Below are 16,332 nucleotides of genomic sequence, written 5' to 3' on the forward strand. Positions count from 1 at the left end.
GTAGAAAAAGAAGAAGAAATAGAAGTGCAAGAAGCAAGGAATTGGATATTTGCTTACCTGATACATCTCTGGTATTTTCTCTCTGCATCATCTTCTCCAAAGCAAGCTTCAAAGCTCCCTAGGGTGAACCTAGACCCTGCAGGTTGGTAGCTCCCTCCATTTCTTCATCTTTCATCTCGAATTGGTTACCAATATTTAGAGGACATTTAGTGGAATCAAAACCCCAAGGTTGTGTGGCTTTATTCCCCTCCGTTTCAATTTAATTTCACTTTCTTAGGATCTAGGATTCTTCAAGGTTATGGTTCGGTTAAGGGGTTTCATTGCATTTCAGAGGGAATTGGTTATAGAGTAGAAGAGATGAGGTAGATAGGGTAGATATGGTGGTGGTTTGAGGTGCATTTGGAATGCTCCTCCGCCTCCGGTGCGGTAAAGCGATTTCTGGTGAAGAAGAAATTGAGAGAGAGGTCTGAGGTGAAGAGAAATGAGTTGAATACGATAGTCTCAACTCTCCTATCTTTGCTTCGCATTAGGCCTCAGGCACCCTAGGCCCAAGGGCCTTGCTATCCACATCTTGCTTTTTCTTAGACACCCCCTGCCAAACACAATCAGCAACAACAAACTAGTGGGCCTTATCTGTCTAATCCCAATACCTCTTGCTGAATCCATTCCCCCTGGATAACATACTCCCTGCCTCTATATTTTCTTTTTTCCTTTTTATTATTCATTTATTTTTTGTCATTTTTAACACTTCTTAATCAATTCAATGCATGAATAGTTATTTCTTTCCCATACATTTTAATGTCATTTTTCACATTTTATTTTAAAAAATTCCATGATAGTACTTAAATAGTAGTTAGATTTTAATTGATTTTACTCATTAATCCACTTCTTGATAAAAATCATACATGTTAGCAAATAATCAAGATTAATTTTAGATTTAATTTTCAATTATAATTTTGGAAACTACTACACCATGTAATATTAGATTTTGATTAGAATTTTTGTTTTAAATTTAGAAACTACTAGGTGTTAACATTGTATTTCCTTCATGATTTTAGTCATTTGATTTAAAAGTTCTTGTGCTTGTAATTCATAGCTTGATCATATCCCTGATTTATTGAGTTGATCAAAAAAGACTTTGATCAACTAATCATTTGACATATGTCTGATTCCCCTGTCTAGTCAAGTGATCATAAGCCTCTTGATCACTTGATAGGACTAACCCTCTGTATTGGCACTACACTGGACCTTAAGTCAATTCAAGTTTCACACTCAGGACTTTGAAGACTTTGGACATCAAGATGGGATAAATGCTTAATCCATCAAGGACAACAAAAATATTCACCTTCAACACTTGTCAGTCATGATACGAATAGTGAGCCACGAGCCTTAAGCAACATAGAATAATGGGAGGGAATACTCATATCCTTGCATAATCGACTTCCTTACCTTTTTTTCTCTTTCCCTGGGTTTTATCGATATTTTCCCTTTCCTTTTGGAACAAATGAAGTTTGGTGGCGACTATGTTGTATCTTCGAGTGTGCGATACGCTCAGGTATTTTATGCGGCACGACAAGTTCTTTCTTTTTCTTTTCGTCGACGTTACTGATTTAAGCCTGCTTTCTCAGGGTAAGAAAACAACAAAGGCCTCTACTTCTGCAAGTCCATCAAGGATAAGATATCTAGACGATGACTCCAAGGACGAGTCCTTTGATGAAGAGATTTTGATTTGTATCCTTTACTCTGTCTTGACTAGGTTTAACCTTTACTAATATTGTCAAACCTCGTTAGTCTCCCCATAAAGAGAGCGATTTCGACATCGGTAAATGCCAACAAACTTCTCCCATTCCTCCATCACAACCAACAAATGCAGGCATCCACATTGCTAAGACCAGTATTGCACCCTCATAGGCAAACATAACCCATGGTAAAGCTTCTATCAGGAAGAAGAAAAGGGTAGGGCGTGAGGCTCTAACAATATTCAAAGATGATGGTATTGAAGAGAGTGCATTGCCATCTATGAAGAAAAAAAGAGTGGTAACACCTCCCAGCAACCCATTCAAGAAGCTGAAACAACGCTTTCGAATCCCCATCCAGACACTACACAAATAACTTTGCCTTCTTACTCTCTAATTGGTAATGTTGAACCATACTAATTAAAATTGTTTTTGGAAGCCGTATGACACTAACCCTGAAGCCCCTCAGCCTCAGCTAAATTAACTTAACTGTTATAGTAGGGATTCAAGCATAAAATGCACAACACCTTTATCGACCACCCCTTATGACAACTTGTACAATGGCACTAGGAATGGTAAGGTAACCGACCAAGCAAGGCCAGTTGGTGGTTGGATGATGAATCCCATTTTGGAGACTACTGAAAGTCCAACTATCGAGTCTCTGGCTATTAGGCAGGATCGAGGAACAACTTCCCCCACTCACCCAACCAACCAGGCTAGAGGTCTGATGCTGAAAGCTCTTATAAGACCATGTCCCCCATAAGGAACTCTAGGGGGGCTCATGTTGGGACTCTAAATGTTAATGTAACCAACCATGCACAACCACTTGCAGGGTCTCCAGGTCATGATGGCTTTCAGGAGTACACTCACTCCTTTCCTACTCTAGGGTCTATGTCTCGATCCCAAGGAAGCTTTAGTGAAGTGTCCACCTCAACACTGGATGCCTCAACAACTACTGGTAAACAAGAGAACCCCGTCGAGGCTTTCAAAATACTCGTCGATAGCCATGACGGTTCCTCTAATTTATCTCTCAACTCACCTGGAGGTTAATTTGACAATTTTGATGAATTGTTTGGGCAGTTAAAATCCAAAATTGTTAACTTGGATCTTCTCCAAACTATCAAAGAGGATCCAATTACTTTGCTCGAGATCCAAGGTTTTGTTGTGAAACTAAGCCAACCATAAGTATCAAGACCGATTATTGATATTGTGTTGGGCTTCGAACCTCTGCTTGAGCAGGTTGTCCAAGTTGTCAGGAAGAAACAAGAAAGTGACACTCGTATCGAGCTGTGAGCCGGTATTCTGCACGAACACCAAGGCTTGGTCTTTGTGTCTCAAGCTCAAGTTATTAAGTTATAGGAAAAGGCTAAAGCAAAGAATAAATTGGCAAATCTAGATGTTGATTTCTTAACCTAGACCTAACAAATGAACTAGCTGGAGCTGAAGATCGAGGAAGCAGAGAGAGAGAGAGAGAGAGAGAGAGAGAGAGAGAGAGAGAGAGAGAGAGAGAGAGAGAGAGAGAGAGAGAGAGAGAAATTGAACGCTTTTGACCTAGATTCCGTCGACCAAAAGCTTGTTGAGACTGCCAATATTGGTCTAGAATGATTCAAGGCTATTAAACACTAGAAGCCAAAGTGGAGAAATTGAAGGATGACGACCTTCAGATTGATAGAAAGCTCGAGCGCACAAAGCTACGCTTCGAAGAGTTGAGGAACAAGTTGTAGTCTTTTGGCTGATATCATTTGTATTTTATTTGTTTTCTTGTATTTTATATTGCACTTCCTACTTTGTAAGGCCTAACATACTTTTATGTCGATATCTTTATTTCTTGTAAGATAGGTCTATACTTTTTTAGGTATCTCCCATTTACTCGTAATATTCGATCGTCAAAACTTAACTCCTCAATTTCATAGTCTTTATTTGAAAATAGCTGATTAATTTTAAATCTTCCTTCCTAATTTGGAGACCATTTCCCTAAGGTTTTGTCTCTTTGATCCATAGATAATTTTACCTTCCACGCGTAATCTCTGGCCGCAAAGACTTTCAAGCTGACCTTCTTATTATAGGCTTTAGTTATGCTCTATTTTTGTCTAATTAGAACGTCTAAAGCGATCAACCTTTGCTTGTCTAGGTCGACAAGTTCATCCATCATTATGCTCTAATAATGATTTGTATGGATTTCTCCCTTCCTTTGAATTCTCACTGACTACAAATGTATTTCTGCAGGCAACACTATGTCATGCCCAAAGGTTAATCTAAAAGGCGTGGCATTATTTTCCTCTTCAGGGGACGTTCGACAAGCCCAAAGTGCTTGGTCTTGCTTCTTATGTCAATTCTTTGGGTTTTGGCTTACATGTTTCTTAATCAGGCTAATTATAACCTTATTTGTAGTCTCGACTTGACCATTTGCTTGAGCATAATAAGGAGTAGAGGTCAACAACTTAATCCCTGATCTTGAGGTGAACCTAACCATCTTCTGTCCAATAAACATTGATCCTTGATTTGTGGTTTTAGTTTTAAGGATCCCAAATCTAGATATTATGTGACTTTGGATGAAATTAATCACCACGTCTTGGTCGACATTTACCAAAGGTATTGCTTCAAACCACTTGGTAAAATAGTATATGACTACCAAAATATATATGTGAGACTTAGACAACGTCGATCTAATCTTTCCTATAAAATCCAAGCACAAACTTTAAATGGCCAAGGTTTTATTATTGCATGTAGCTCACTGACTGCGACATGCTGAATTCCTACGTGCTTTTGACATTCTTGGCACCCTTTGGCAAATTCTATGCATTATTTCAACATGGTAAGCCAGTAGACTCCTTGTCGAAATAATAACCACTTCATTTTTGTGGTATGCTTGATGGGCACCATAAGATCCACTATGTGCACTAAATATTGCCAAGTAGGCCTCATTTTCACTAAGGCATTTAAGAAAAACTCCTTCAGGAGTCTTTTTGAATAACTCATTACCCATGACAACGTAACTTAACACACTGTATCTGATCTTTTGATCTATTATTCCCGTTGGATCTCTTAAGAACTCTATGATTTATTTCCTCCAATCGTCGTTTAACAAATTATCAAAGGAGAAAATTTCGAAAATTTTGGGATTTAGGTCTCCCAATTATTCTACCCCCACTAGTTTCGTCTTTGACAATTCTAGAGCTAATACACTGGTCGAGATCAACTTGTCTATGACCTCAATCAGTTTTTCCAATTTTCTTTAGATACCCGATACCCTAAAGCAATATGGACCAAATGATTGGCCTCCTGATCTTCAATTTGTGGCAAATGTTTAATGTCAACCATGTCAAACTTCTTCAACAATGAGTTTGCTTTGACAAAATACATCAATAAAGTACCGTTAATTCATTTATATTCCTTTGTCAATTTCCTCACCATTAGTTTTGAATCTCCCTTAATCTCGACTCTTGTTGCCCTAAGGTCTAACAAGATAGAAAGACCAATTATTAAGGCTTCATATTTAGCCTCATTATTGGAGCAATGGTCGTTAATTTTGAATTTGTACTTTGTTGGGATCCCCTAAGAAGAGATAATTAGGATCCCAACATCAGTTCCGTTAGAGTGACTGGAACCGTCAAACTAAAACTTCCATGCCAATTTCTCGACATAATTTTGTGCTACTTCCGTTATTGGAGGATCTATTATGAAATTCACAACAACTTGAACTTTCATGGCTCTTAGCGGTGCATATGTTAAAGAATATTCAATTAGGTCCAAAGCCAATTTTCCTATTCTACCATGTGAAATTGGCTTCGATAACATATGTTTTATAATGCCAAAGTGTGAGTAAACAAACACATATGTCAATTTTATATAGTATTTCAACTTCGAACATACAAAATACAAAGGCAAGCACAACTTTTCTATCAAGCTATACCTAGTTTGTTCATCAATTAGCACTCAACTAAGACAATATATTCCTCTTTCGACGCTATCATCATCTTCTTGGGCTAACATACAGCCTATTATTGAATCTGGTGCATAAATGTACAATTTCATGCTCTTGTTTCTTATAGGGGTAATAACACAAAAGGCTTCGACATGTACTATTTGATATCATTGAATTCTCTTTGATGTTTTGGTTCCCATCTGAAACCTTCCTCCTTTTTCAAACGTGGCAACAATGTGAATACATTTGTCTTTTTGCTTAGGTTCAAAATAAACCTTCTCAAGAAGTTGATCTTTCCAAGTAGAGATTGTAGCTGCTTCTTGGTTGTCAGATGCTCCATATTAAGTATAGCCTTCATTTTGTTATGATTTATCTCGATTCCCTTCTTATGAACCACGAAACCTAACAAGTCACCCTTTGATAGATTGTGCCAGCATTTTTAAGTCCAAAAGGCATCACTACCCACTCGTAAGTACCCAAAGCTCCAAGACATTGAAAAGCCGTCTTAGCCATGTCTTCCTCTACAATAAAAATTTGGTTATAACCTGAGTAACCATCTAAAAGACTCAAATACCTAAAATTAGCCTCTGAGTTGACTAGCATTTCTGCCACTGACATTGGGTGTTCGTTTTTTGGAGTGGTTGCATTTAAATACCTAAAGTCAATACAGACCCTGAGAGTGTCATTCTTTTTAATTACCGGAATATTGTTGGCTAACCACTCGATGTGCCTTGCAGGTCTTACAAACTTATTTCGCAACAATCTTTCGATTTTTGACTTGATTTTTGACATAAATTCTGGCGCAAACCTCCTTGGAGTTTGTTTTACAGGCTTCTTATCAAGCTTGATTGACAGTTTCAACTCTACCAATTCCCGACTAAGTCTCGGCATCTCATGGTAATCCCATGTGAAGTAATTTTTGAACTCCTTCCGCATCACGATTAGTCCTGCTTTTAGGGTTGAGTCGAGTTTGACACTTATGTAAGTTGGATTTTTAGTCAACTCGTTCCCCATATCAATTTCTTCCAAAGGATCCCGAGCTTGCATCCTTTTGGTCAAAGCAAGTGGGTATTTCTCAAACCTCAAAGGCTCTTCATCATATATGCAGTCGAGTATGCGGCTTTCTGAAGCCATTTCTTACTCATTTTGGTCAAATTCAAAATTTTCAAACTGGATGGCTTCGACAACCATCATTTCTTGTGATTTGGCCTCTAAGGCCGCTTTTGATTTTTTTCAACCATGTAGGCCGAAATCAGAGCCAAGACACTCGATTAAGACATCTTCATTGTCTGATCCATACCATATGGTATGTCCACCGATGGTCTCATACAAGTAAAGCTATGTAAATGGTGCAACTTCACGGAGTAATATGCATCAGCACCCTTAAAATCGAAGTCGTTTCCTGCCGATAGACATGGAAAAATATTCGCCAATTATTGATCAAAATTCCTCTTGTTGACATGATTCAATTTTGCATGAAAAAATATTTGATCGGCCTCAATATGATCTATGATCCCGTCCGACTTCCATATCGTTATTCTTTGACGCATGGAGGATGGAAAACACCCAACTCTATGGATCACTTCTCGACCCAAGAGCAGATTGTAATTTGCTTTGGTTGAAATTACAACAAACAACATAGGTTGAGTTGTGGTCCCTACAACCATATCCACTTGGATTACACCCAATGGCATGCTGGTTTTTCCCTCATAATTGGATAATACCATGTTGTTAGATTTCAAGTCAGTGTCTTACTTGCCAATCCTCTTAAGTAGGGAATGTGGCATGACATTGATGTAGGCTCCACAATCAATAAGAACCTTGTTAACCCCGACACCTTCTACTTTGGTCCTTATGTATAAAGGCTTCATATGTTGTTGCATCAATATTCCAGGCCTTTCGAAGATGGCCTTGTCCTCGTTGATTGAGCCATCGTGCATCACATAATATCATAAAGGCTTATGTGTATCCATTTCTTTGGCCAACCCATCCTTCTATTCAGTTCCCTTAGTAACTATATCATATTCCAATGGAAGCACTGATATCATATTACATATGATATCCAACTCACCCTTCTACATAGAGTTGAAGTCGTTACTATCCATCTCCTTGTCCATTCCTACGGAAACTTTAGGTTTTTATTCGACCACTGGCGGTAGTAGAGGAAACAACCTTTGTTTTATAGGCTTCTTCGTCTTTTGTCCATCGGCCAAAGACTGGGCACTGCTCTTCTTACTCACACTTCCAACTACATAGGCAAACTTTTTGTTTTGTTGGTGCCTTCTCCATTGAGTGCGTGTAGTGTGGTTCTTCCCCATGTAGTGTTTTGAAATATGTGAATATTTTTTGGAAGTTTGGGAATTGTCAAGGTAAGAAGATCCCCCACCAACTTCGATTTTCTTCCATTTCCCTTTCTCAGCGGCTGACCTCCTATTTACGCTGAAAAAATGGTAAACAACCGTTGGTCTCCGACTACGGGTTACTTGCAGGATCAACCAGTGAATCCTAGGACATAATGCAAAATAACTGTTTAGTTTTTGTTTCTGTGTTTTCACATAATCGCTTTTGACTTGGTCGGAAAAAAAATTCAAGTACTTGTAAGAAAAAAGAGGTAAACCGTCGACTTTGACTAAAAGGAATGTTTAAAGGAATAGGTAGAAAAACTATAAATGCTTAGTAAAGTAATTTAAATGATATCGAATTAAATAAAACGAAACAAGGATCGAGAAGGTAAAACTTAGCAACTTTTCATTGAAAGTAAAGAATGGTAATTCAACTATTCTTACATTCTCTCAACAAGTTACTTGTTTCTCTATGCGCTAATACTTTGAGTTTATTTAGTGAGATTTCTATAAAATAATGAACACCCTTAATTCAACATAATGAACTCCTATATATACCAGTATAAAATAACTTCTCCTAACGTCTCTATCTTCAAACAGGTTCCATATGCAAACTGCTTCTAACAGGTTCATATAGTCATGGACCTTAGTCGGATCTTCGTCATGCAACGAGCGACCCATTTTATGACAAGATTTACGAAAAATGTCTAATCTAGATGGATTCCTCATGTTATCCATTCAAGGTGTGTACTTTGGGATCTAACACTACACAACTTCAAAACTTAAACTTAGGGTTTTCTCAAAGCTCAGGTACAGAGCTTCGCTCAAACGACAATTCTCAAACCCATAGATGAATATATACATAAATGAATAAAGTATAATAAGGCAATATAATAATAAAGCATAAAAACATAAGAAATATAAACAAATCCAACATTCATCACAAATCTAACTAAACTAGGTTCGACTCTTTAGATGATCCCCGATAGAGTCGCCAGTTAGCGCGCGCAAAAGTCACCCAAGTGAACAAGCGCTCAAAATACAACAGATTTGCCACCGAAGTTTATTTTTAAATGGGAAAACATCAATAAAACCCTAAAAGAACAAAAATATAACCGTCGCAACCAAATTTAGGTTCTAGAGTCGATTATACGTTGGGAAGGTATTAGCATCCCACACATCTGTTGTAGTCAACGGGAATCGTTTAATTAGCTTTGCAAATATGAGTGTTAGCTTAAGTTATTTGATTTCTTCTAATTACTAAAAGTATGTGTAATACCCCAAAATTTACCCTTCATTTTTCTTGGAAGCATGGGATTGTGCCTTACATTTCATTAGCATCATACTAGGTCATACTCATTGCGTACTGCATTAGTGACTTGGAAATCAGGGTTTGATTGACCACTCCTTAACCAGAGGGAGCCCACACAAAGCAGGATTGAGAATTGGACTTCATTTTCCAAGCATACAAGTCTTAAGGGTCTCAAGGAGGTCCAAGTGTCTTGTTATGGTCCTCAGTTCATCAGTGGAGAATTCAGAGCTCTTAGAATGTACATATGGATTTAATCAGAAATTAGGATTTCATGGATACCTGCAACAGGCAATGTTTGGTTGGAAGTAAAGGGGGATCATTCATGTCATGACTAGAGAGGCATCTTGGCCTAGGAAGATTCACAATTATCTCAAAAAGATCCATTGGCAATCAGTGCAATCAGTTCCTGATCATTTTTGCCCTAAACTAGGGTTTGGTATAAAATTAGTCTATTTCTGATTCCTTGGGTGAAACTCTTTTCCATGGCCCTCCATATGTCCACAAGGGTCTACATACAAAAAATCAGCTCTTTATTTGAGCCAGAGGTGCTTCAATTGATCAATGGAGTCTGGAATCAGGCAGTTTGGGAAAAGTCAATTGTGGGGCCAGAAAAGTCAACTCCTGACATTTTGAAAGTGGAATCTCAAAATTCATGCCTAAGGAGCCTACATGTGAAATTTGATCAAGGTTGGATCATGGATTCATCATTTAATCAGGAATTGGAAAAGTTACTAAATTTGGAAATAGTTGACTTTCCATTTAGGGCAAGTTTTCATGATTGTTGCACCCACTTTAAGCCCATTTTCCATCAAGATGCAAGCTCCATTTGAAAATTTCTCCAACATGAAAGTTGTTCCTATTGTTCCAAGATTTCTAGAGATATAAAGTTTGTTCCATTTGGATTAGAATTGAGAAAGTTATGCTTGGTCAAATTGAGACATTATTTTAGGACACTTAGAAAATTTTCTAAGTCCAAAATCTGCAAAATTTGTCAAAACTTCTTGGCCAGATTTCTTGCATTTCAAGGCATCTTTTGAAAATACTTTCTTCATGAAAATTTTACCTTTCCATGTCCTCTTTCACACCTTTTTGGAATCATCCCATTTGGATCATTGGTTTGGGAGATGCACTCATCTAAAGTTGGCATCATGAACTGAATTTCCAGGCAGCATTTAGGCCAAACTGGCCCAACCTGTTGGCATGATGAAACCTGCACTTTATGGTCATTTTCACCTCTTTCCACTCATCATTTCAATTTGTGTTCAACATGAAAAATGTTAAGCTCCATGCACTCTTCCTACTGTTTGCATTGCCTTGTCATTTGGTCATGTATTCATCAAGATACAAGGTCACAAAGTCACCCTGTTGGATTGTTTCCTTGCCAAACCAAGACAACCAATAAAGCTGCAAAATCGACCAACCTTTTTTCTTTACCTCATTTGGCCATGTGCTTTTGTTTCACTCACTTGACCTTGGCCAAAACAAGAGATCTTCTAATACACCTCACTTTTTGCATTGCATTTTGCTCATAAACCAAACCAAACATTGCAAGCCCATTAGCCACTTTAAATCCAACATATATAAACACAAGAAACCCTAATCTGAAGGGGGTGGCTGCCATTTTCGAGTTAAGCAAGAGCAAGCAAGGAAAGGAGAAAAATATCCATTTCATTACTCTTCCATTGCACAAGCATTAAAGCCTCTTCCTTCTTCCTCCATTCCTCTAATACCAAGAGGCAGTGGACTGTTTTCCACTAGGTAAGCTCTCTAATCCATTCCCATGATTATGGCTTTGCTCATTTCATGCTCATACCATGCTTACCATGTTCATGCTATGCTTGCTCATTATATTTTCCATGTTCATTCCATGTTTGTTCATCATATTTACATGCTTGCTTTATGTTTTTTCCCATGTTAACAATATGTTATGCATGCTTATAAAGCCCTCAACATGAGGCATTGCTATTAAGTTTGAGTTTTGTGACATTATTTTCTGTTGTAGCCGTGTGCATGTGACCACCTTGTTGTCCACTTTTCACCATGTTTAAGTTACCATTTCATTTGAAACAAAATACCATGGTGTTCTACTCATTTCGCACTTGAACTTTGCTTTTTACTTCATCCCATTTGGTGAACTGTAGCATGAGCACTTTGTTGTTGAAAATGAGCGAAGCATACTGATTTTCACAAGTACATTAGTGCATGGCCCTAGGGTTTTTATGTTGCATGAAGAAGACAAGACGTGTCACGCTGTAGGCCTTTAGATCGTGCGTTTGTCTTTTAATCTCGACCGTCCGTTCCTGTTTTGTCTTCTTATGACTTAAATCCAGCGTGACCGGTTGATGGCGTGTGACATGGTTTATTAAAATGTACATTTTAATTTTATGTCACGCCTGAATATTCATTGTGGGCTGGGCTTCATGCGCGCTTGCTCTTCACACACCACCCGCCTGGCCCATTAATCCACTCATTTTATTTTCTTTTCTTAATTATTATTTTTATTTTCTGTTTTGTTTTTTAATTAATAAAAATATTTTATTTATTCATAAAAATGCCAAAAAATATTTTCCACAATTCTTAATGTTTTATTTAATTTTACTTAATTTTTATTTTCATATTTATTTAATGTTAATATTTCATTTTAATTATTTATTTCAAGTGGTTCATATTAGCACATTTTTTATTAATTTTATTTTCATGACTTAGAATTATTTTTAGGTTCTGATTTTTGGGATGAGGGTTAACCAATGTCTCATGGTCAACCTGACCTTTTCTTGGAATTTTATTTCCCATTTTCAATTTATTTTGGATTTATTTTTGACCTAGTTTGCTTGGTTGACTTTTCATTTGACTTCTGTTTTATTTCAATTAATTTACATACCAATACTCATAATTTTTAAAATATTTATGGGGGATGATGATGTCCTGACCCCACCTTACTTAATTTAGTTTTTCATAATTTTCTTGATTAATTTACTATTTATTCCATATTTTTTTAAGTTGACTTGACTTGTCAGTTGACTTTTCTATGATCGATGTTTGACTTAGGGATTGCTTAGAGCAATTGAAGAGATCTTCTGATCCTCCATTGTTCATCTCATATGCCATGTACTATAGGCCTTTCATCTTGATTTTATTCGATCTTTGCATCATTTCCCGATTAAATTATTCAGTGATCCTTTGTGTGCATAGTTTCATTTGTCTGATTCATCTGATATTTTTTATACTTGTTTCTTTCATCCATGCTTCTATTGTTTGATTGCTTAACATGTCTATACTTATCATGCATTTCCTAATGCTTCATTATTTCATTCCTTAATTCTTTGATTTGATCATATACTTGATTGCTTATCTGATTGTTTGATAACTGTGGCCTACTTGTGTGATGTATGAGGCATATATTTTTGTTGTTTGATTGCCATGAACAATCCCCATTCATAACAAATGTACCCCTCTCCCATAAAGTGTATAATGTTTATTCTTTCATTCTTTATTCATCTGTTAATACAAGAATTAAAACGAACATCCGATAACCATTTCAAAACAAGATCAAAACCTCGATCCAACGTCGAGTAATCATTTTCAAAACTTAACATAACCAGCATGTATTCATCCATCCTTTGTAAGTCGATTGCTTCATGCATCGCCATTTCTCTTGTAAGTCAATTACTTCAGGCATCGCCATCTACCTGTAAGTCGATTGCTTCGTGCATCGCCATCTACCCTTATCCGTGGTTCCTCTCCTTGCTCCATCTGTTGACTCTTGTTCCGTTTAGGTAGCACCCATTAAGTAGAACCCTTTGTATGATAACATAGGTAGAATTCCCATATTCTTTTGTATGATAACATAGGTAGAATTCCTTTCTTCTTTGTATGATAACATAGGTAGAATTCCCTTATTCTGTGCATGCTAACATTAGGTAGATGTTCCCATTTGTAAATCCTAACACATAGATCCACATTGCATGACAACTCTAGGGCAGAGCTTCCCCACTTCTAGACCTTCCGTGCGTCTCCAATCCTGTGGCATGTCACTCCGTTCTATTGCAAAGAGGTAACTGCCTAAGACTCGATTCAGTGAGCTGCGACACCTATTGCTAGGACGTGAACACATTTCCCACTCTCCTTTGACACAACTGGTGTCCTCCTTTATAAGTCCATGTTCATATTGCAATCTTTAACCCCTAGTTAGTCGAACTACGACAACTCCGATTCTCATGTTCAGATGAGATACATAGGCACGAGATGCGACGTCTTGCCGAGTTTTTTGACTGACGACTACCAACTAATCCTTGTCTGCTTTCGCCCTGTAAGACCCCAATTTTGTCCCTAAGATCCCTCATGGCATCATAATATTGCAATTGCATAGCCTCAAGGATCATTGAGCATCTTGGTTCCCCCTGCCTTTGGGTGGGACTCTTTGCGAGTGGTTTGAGATCAACAAGCATGTTTGAATTGTATATCCTTGCTTTTCTCATTTTATTCACTAATCAAAAGCACAAAAATATGTCACTAACATCTTTTGGTTGTAGCTTGAGCAATCACAAGATCAAAAGCTTCAAGGAAGTCATTGGTCAAGAGGAGGTGGAAGCAAGCATGGTAATGGTTCCGAAAGCTCTCATCCATCAAATATGCCCCCCTAGTGTTTCAATTCATCATGTTTGATCAAGGCAAGTCAAAGGATTTGAGGTTTGTTCCCCAGAGAAGCCCTAATTCATTTGTGCATCACAATGCCTTGCTCATGAAGCAACCTCAGCCCATGGTCAAATACAATCAAGGGAAGTCATTTAACTCATCATTTCATGCATATTTGAACTCATTTGAGTATCCTCAATCATCAATTCATCAAGGTATGGGTTGTGGACTTGAAAAGTTGATCAGTCAATTCATCTGACTATTGTGAAATGCACTGAGACCTAACTTTTGGTGTGTTGGTCAAATGGAGATGGTTCCAAAAGCAAAAATGTTCTTAAGGACAATATGAACAACTTTCATGTTCATCAAAATTTTATTTGAATCTTGGAAAACCATCTTCCATTCCAATACATTATAGGTCATTTTGACTGAAACCCTAATTTTAGGTCAACTTCCCAAGGACATAACTCACTCATTTTTTATGATTTTTAGGAGAGATCAAATGCATTGGAAATATTAAGATGTCTACTTCAAATGTTATGTTGGACAAAATTTCAAAATCTCAAAGAAAATACATGTGATAATGCAATACATTATAGGTCCTTTTTGACCAAAGGCATTAAAAGTAAAAAAAGTCCAACTTCAAGTGCCCATAACTCTTTCATCAAAAATCCAAATGATGCAAAATTTAAGTCCATTTTTATTTCTTGAGAAGATATACAACTTTGATGTTGGAGGTTTTTTCATTTGGAACTTGCATCATCAAAACAGAAGGGCTTGAAAGTTGGCCAATTTTAGAAACTTTGCCTTGACATGTTTTGCACATCACCCTTCAAGCTCAAATTCCACTAATTTCCAAGGCCCAAATGAAATCTTTATCAACATGACATTTGTTCCTTATGCAATAAGATTTCCAACCATTACTCATAAGCTTGCATTTTGATTTTGGACATGGCATTTTCGAAGGCTTCAATGTAATAGTGCATTTTGTGAAAATCACTTCAATTGCCATGCATGATCCAAATATACCTCATTTGCACGTCCAAAACTTACATGATGATGATCAGCTGCCAAAACCAAGTGGAATTGGGCCCTCCATGCGCCTGTACAGGCCCATGCATGGAGGCCCTTTCCATTCATGCAAATTTGAAATCATGCATTCAGCATTGCCTTGCCTATAAATACATTGCCTTGCCCTCTCAATTCTTCAACCTGAAGGCGCCTGAAACTTTGTTGAATTGAATCCACACCCTCACACCAAAGGAACTCTCTCTTTTCTCTAAAAATTTCAGATCTAGAATTCAGTTTCCTCGACTATTTTCTTAGATCTAAAAGTTCTTAGACCTCTTCACCTTGATCCATTGAACTTCTGTTTTGATAAAGCAAGCAAGGTATCGTGCTCAATTCACCAGAACTCAAGCTTGCACTCTAACTGGTAATTTCCTCGATTCTCTTCATCCATGGACCTTTTTGCTTGGATCTAATGTTGGCTGAAGTCCTCTCAATAGAGGCATTTGATTTGTGTTTTCAATTTTGCAAAAACATGAAGTTCATGATGAACACCATCATACTTCCAGCTCTGATTTCTCCATTTATAGGGATCTAGAGTGGAAGTGCATGGCATAGGAGTGATGTACATCACTTCCTCTTTCGATTGATATATAGATCGCACGTTTTGGTTGCCTTTTTATTTTCTGCAACTTGGCCGGAATCTGGGAAGCTCGCCGGAGAAGATGAAGGCTCAGGTGGCTTCATCAGGTCCAGTTTGAATCTGGACCGTTGGATGTGATCTCCAGATTCAATCATAGCAATTGCTTGTTATGACCTTTTATTCTTTCCCATGTGGTGGCATTGACTGTGGTGTTACGTAAGCGCGCGCCTCTGGATCCTTGGATCTGCCAGCTCAATTAATGAGCTCAGATCCAAGGGCTCTCGTTTTTTTGCATTTTTCTAATTTCTGTTTTTATTTTGTTTATTTCCTTTTATTTCAAAAAATCATATCTCTCTCATTTTAATTCCAAAAAATATGGGACCAGTTGCATTATTTCCCAAATAATTTCTAGTTTCTATTTCTGATTTTTAATACTTTTTATTTTGTCATTTGATATTTTTTGTGAATTTTCTCTTTTCTGGTTATTTTGAATTCATTTTAAATAGCTTTTGATATTCAAAAAATACAAAAATATTTTCCTAACCTATTTGAATGATGATGGATCTATGAAAATATTCTCATCAATTTTTGAATTGATTTGAGATTTATTTGAGATTTTAGTTCAATTAGGTTATTTTTATTCATTTTTAATTGATTAAAAATAGTTTCTGACTTTTAAAAATGCTGAAATTTTTTGTCAAACTTTGTTTGACCTTGTTGAACTTAGGATA

The sequence above is a fragment of the Lathyrus oleraceus genome, chromosome 5 (genome assembly GCF_024323335.1).
Source record: "Lathyrus oleraceus cultivar Zhongwan6 chromosome 5, CAAS_Psat_ZW6_1.0, whole genome shotgun sequence".
Classification (NCBI taxonomy): Eukaryota; Viridiplantae; Streptophyta; class Magnoliopsida; order Fabales; family Fabaceae; genus Lathyrus; species Lathyrus oleraceus.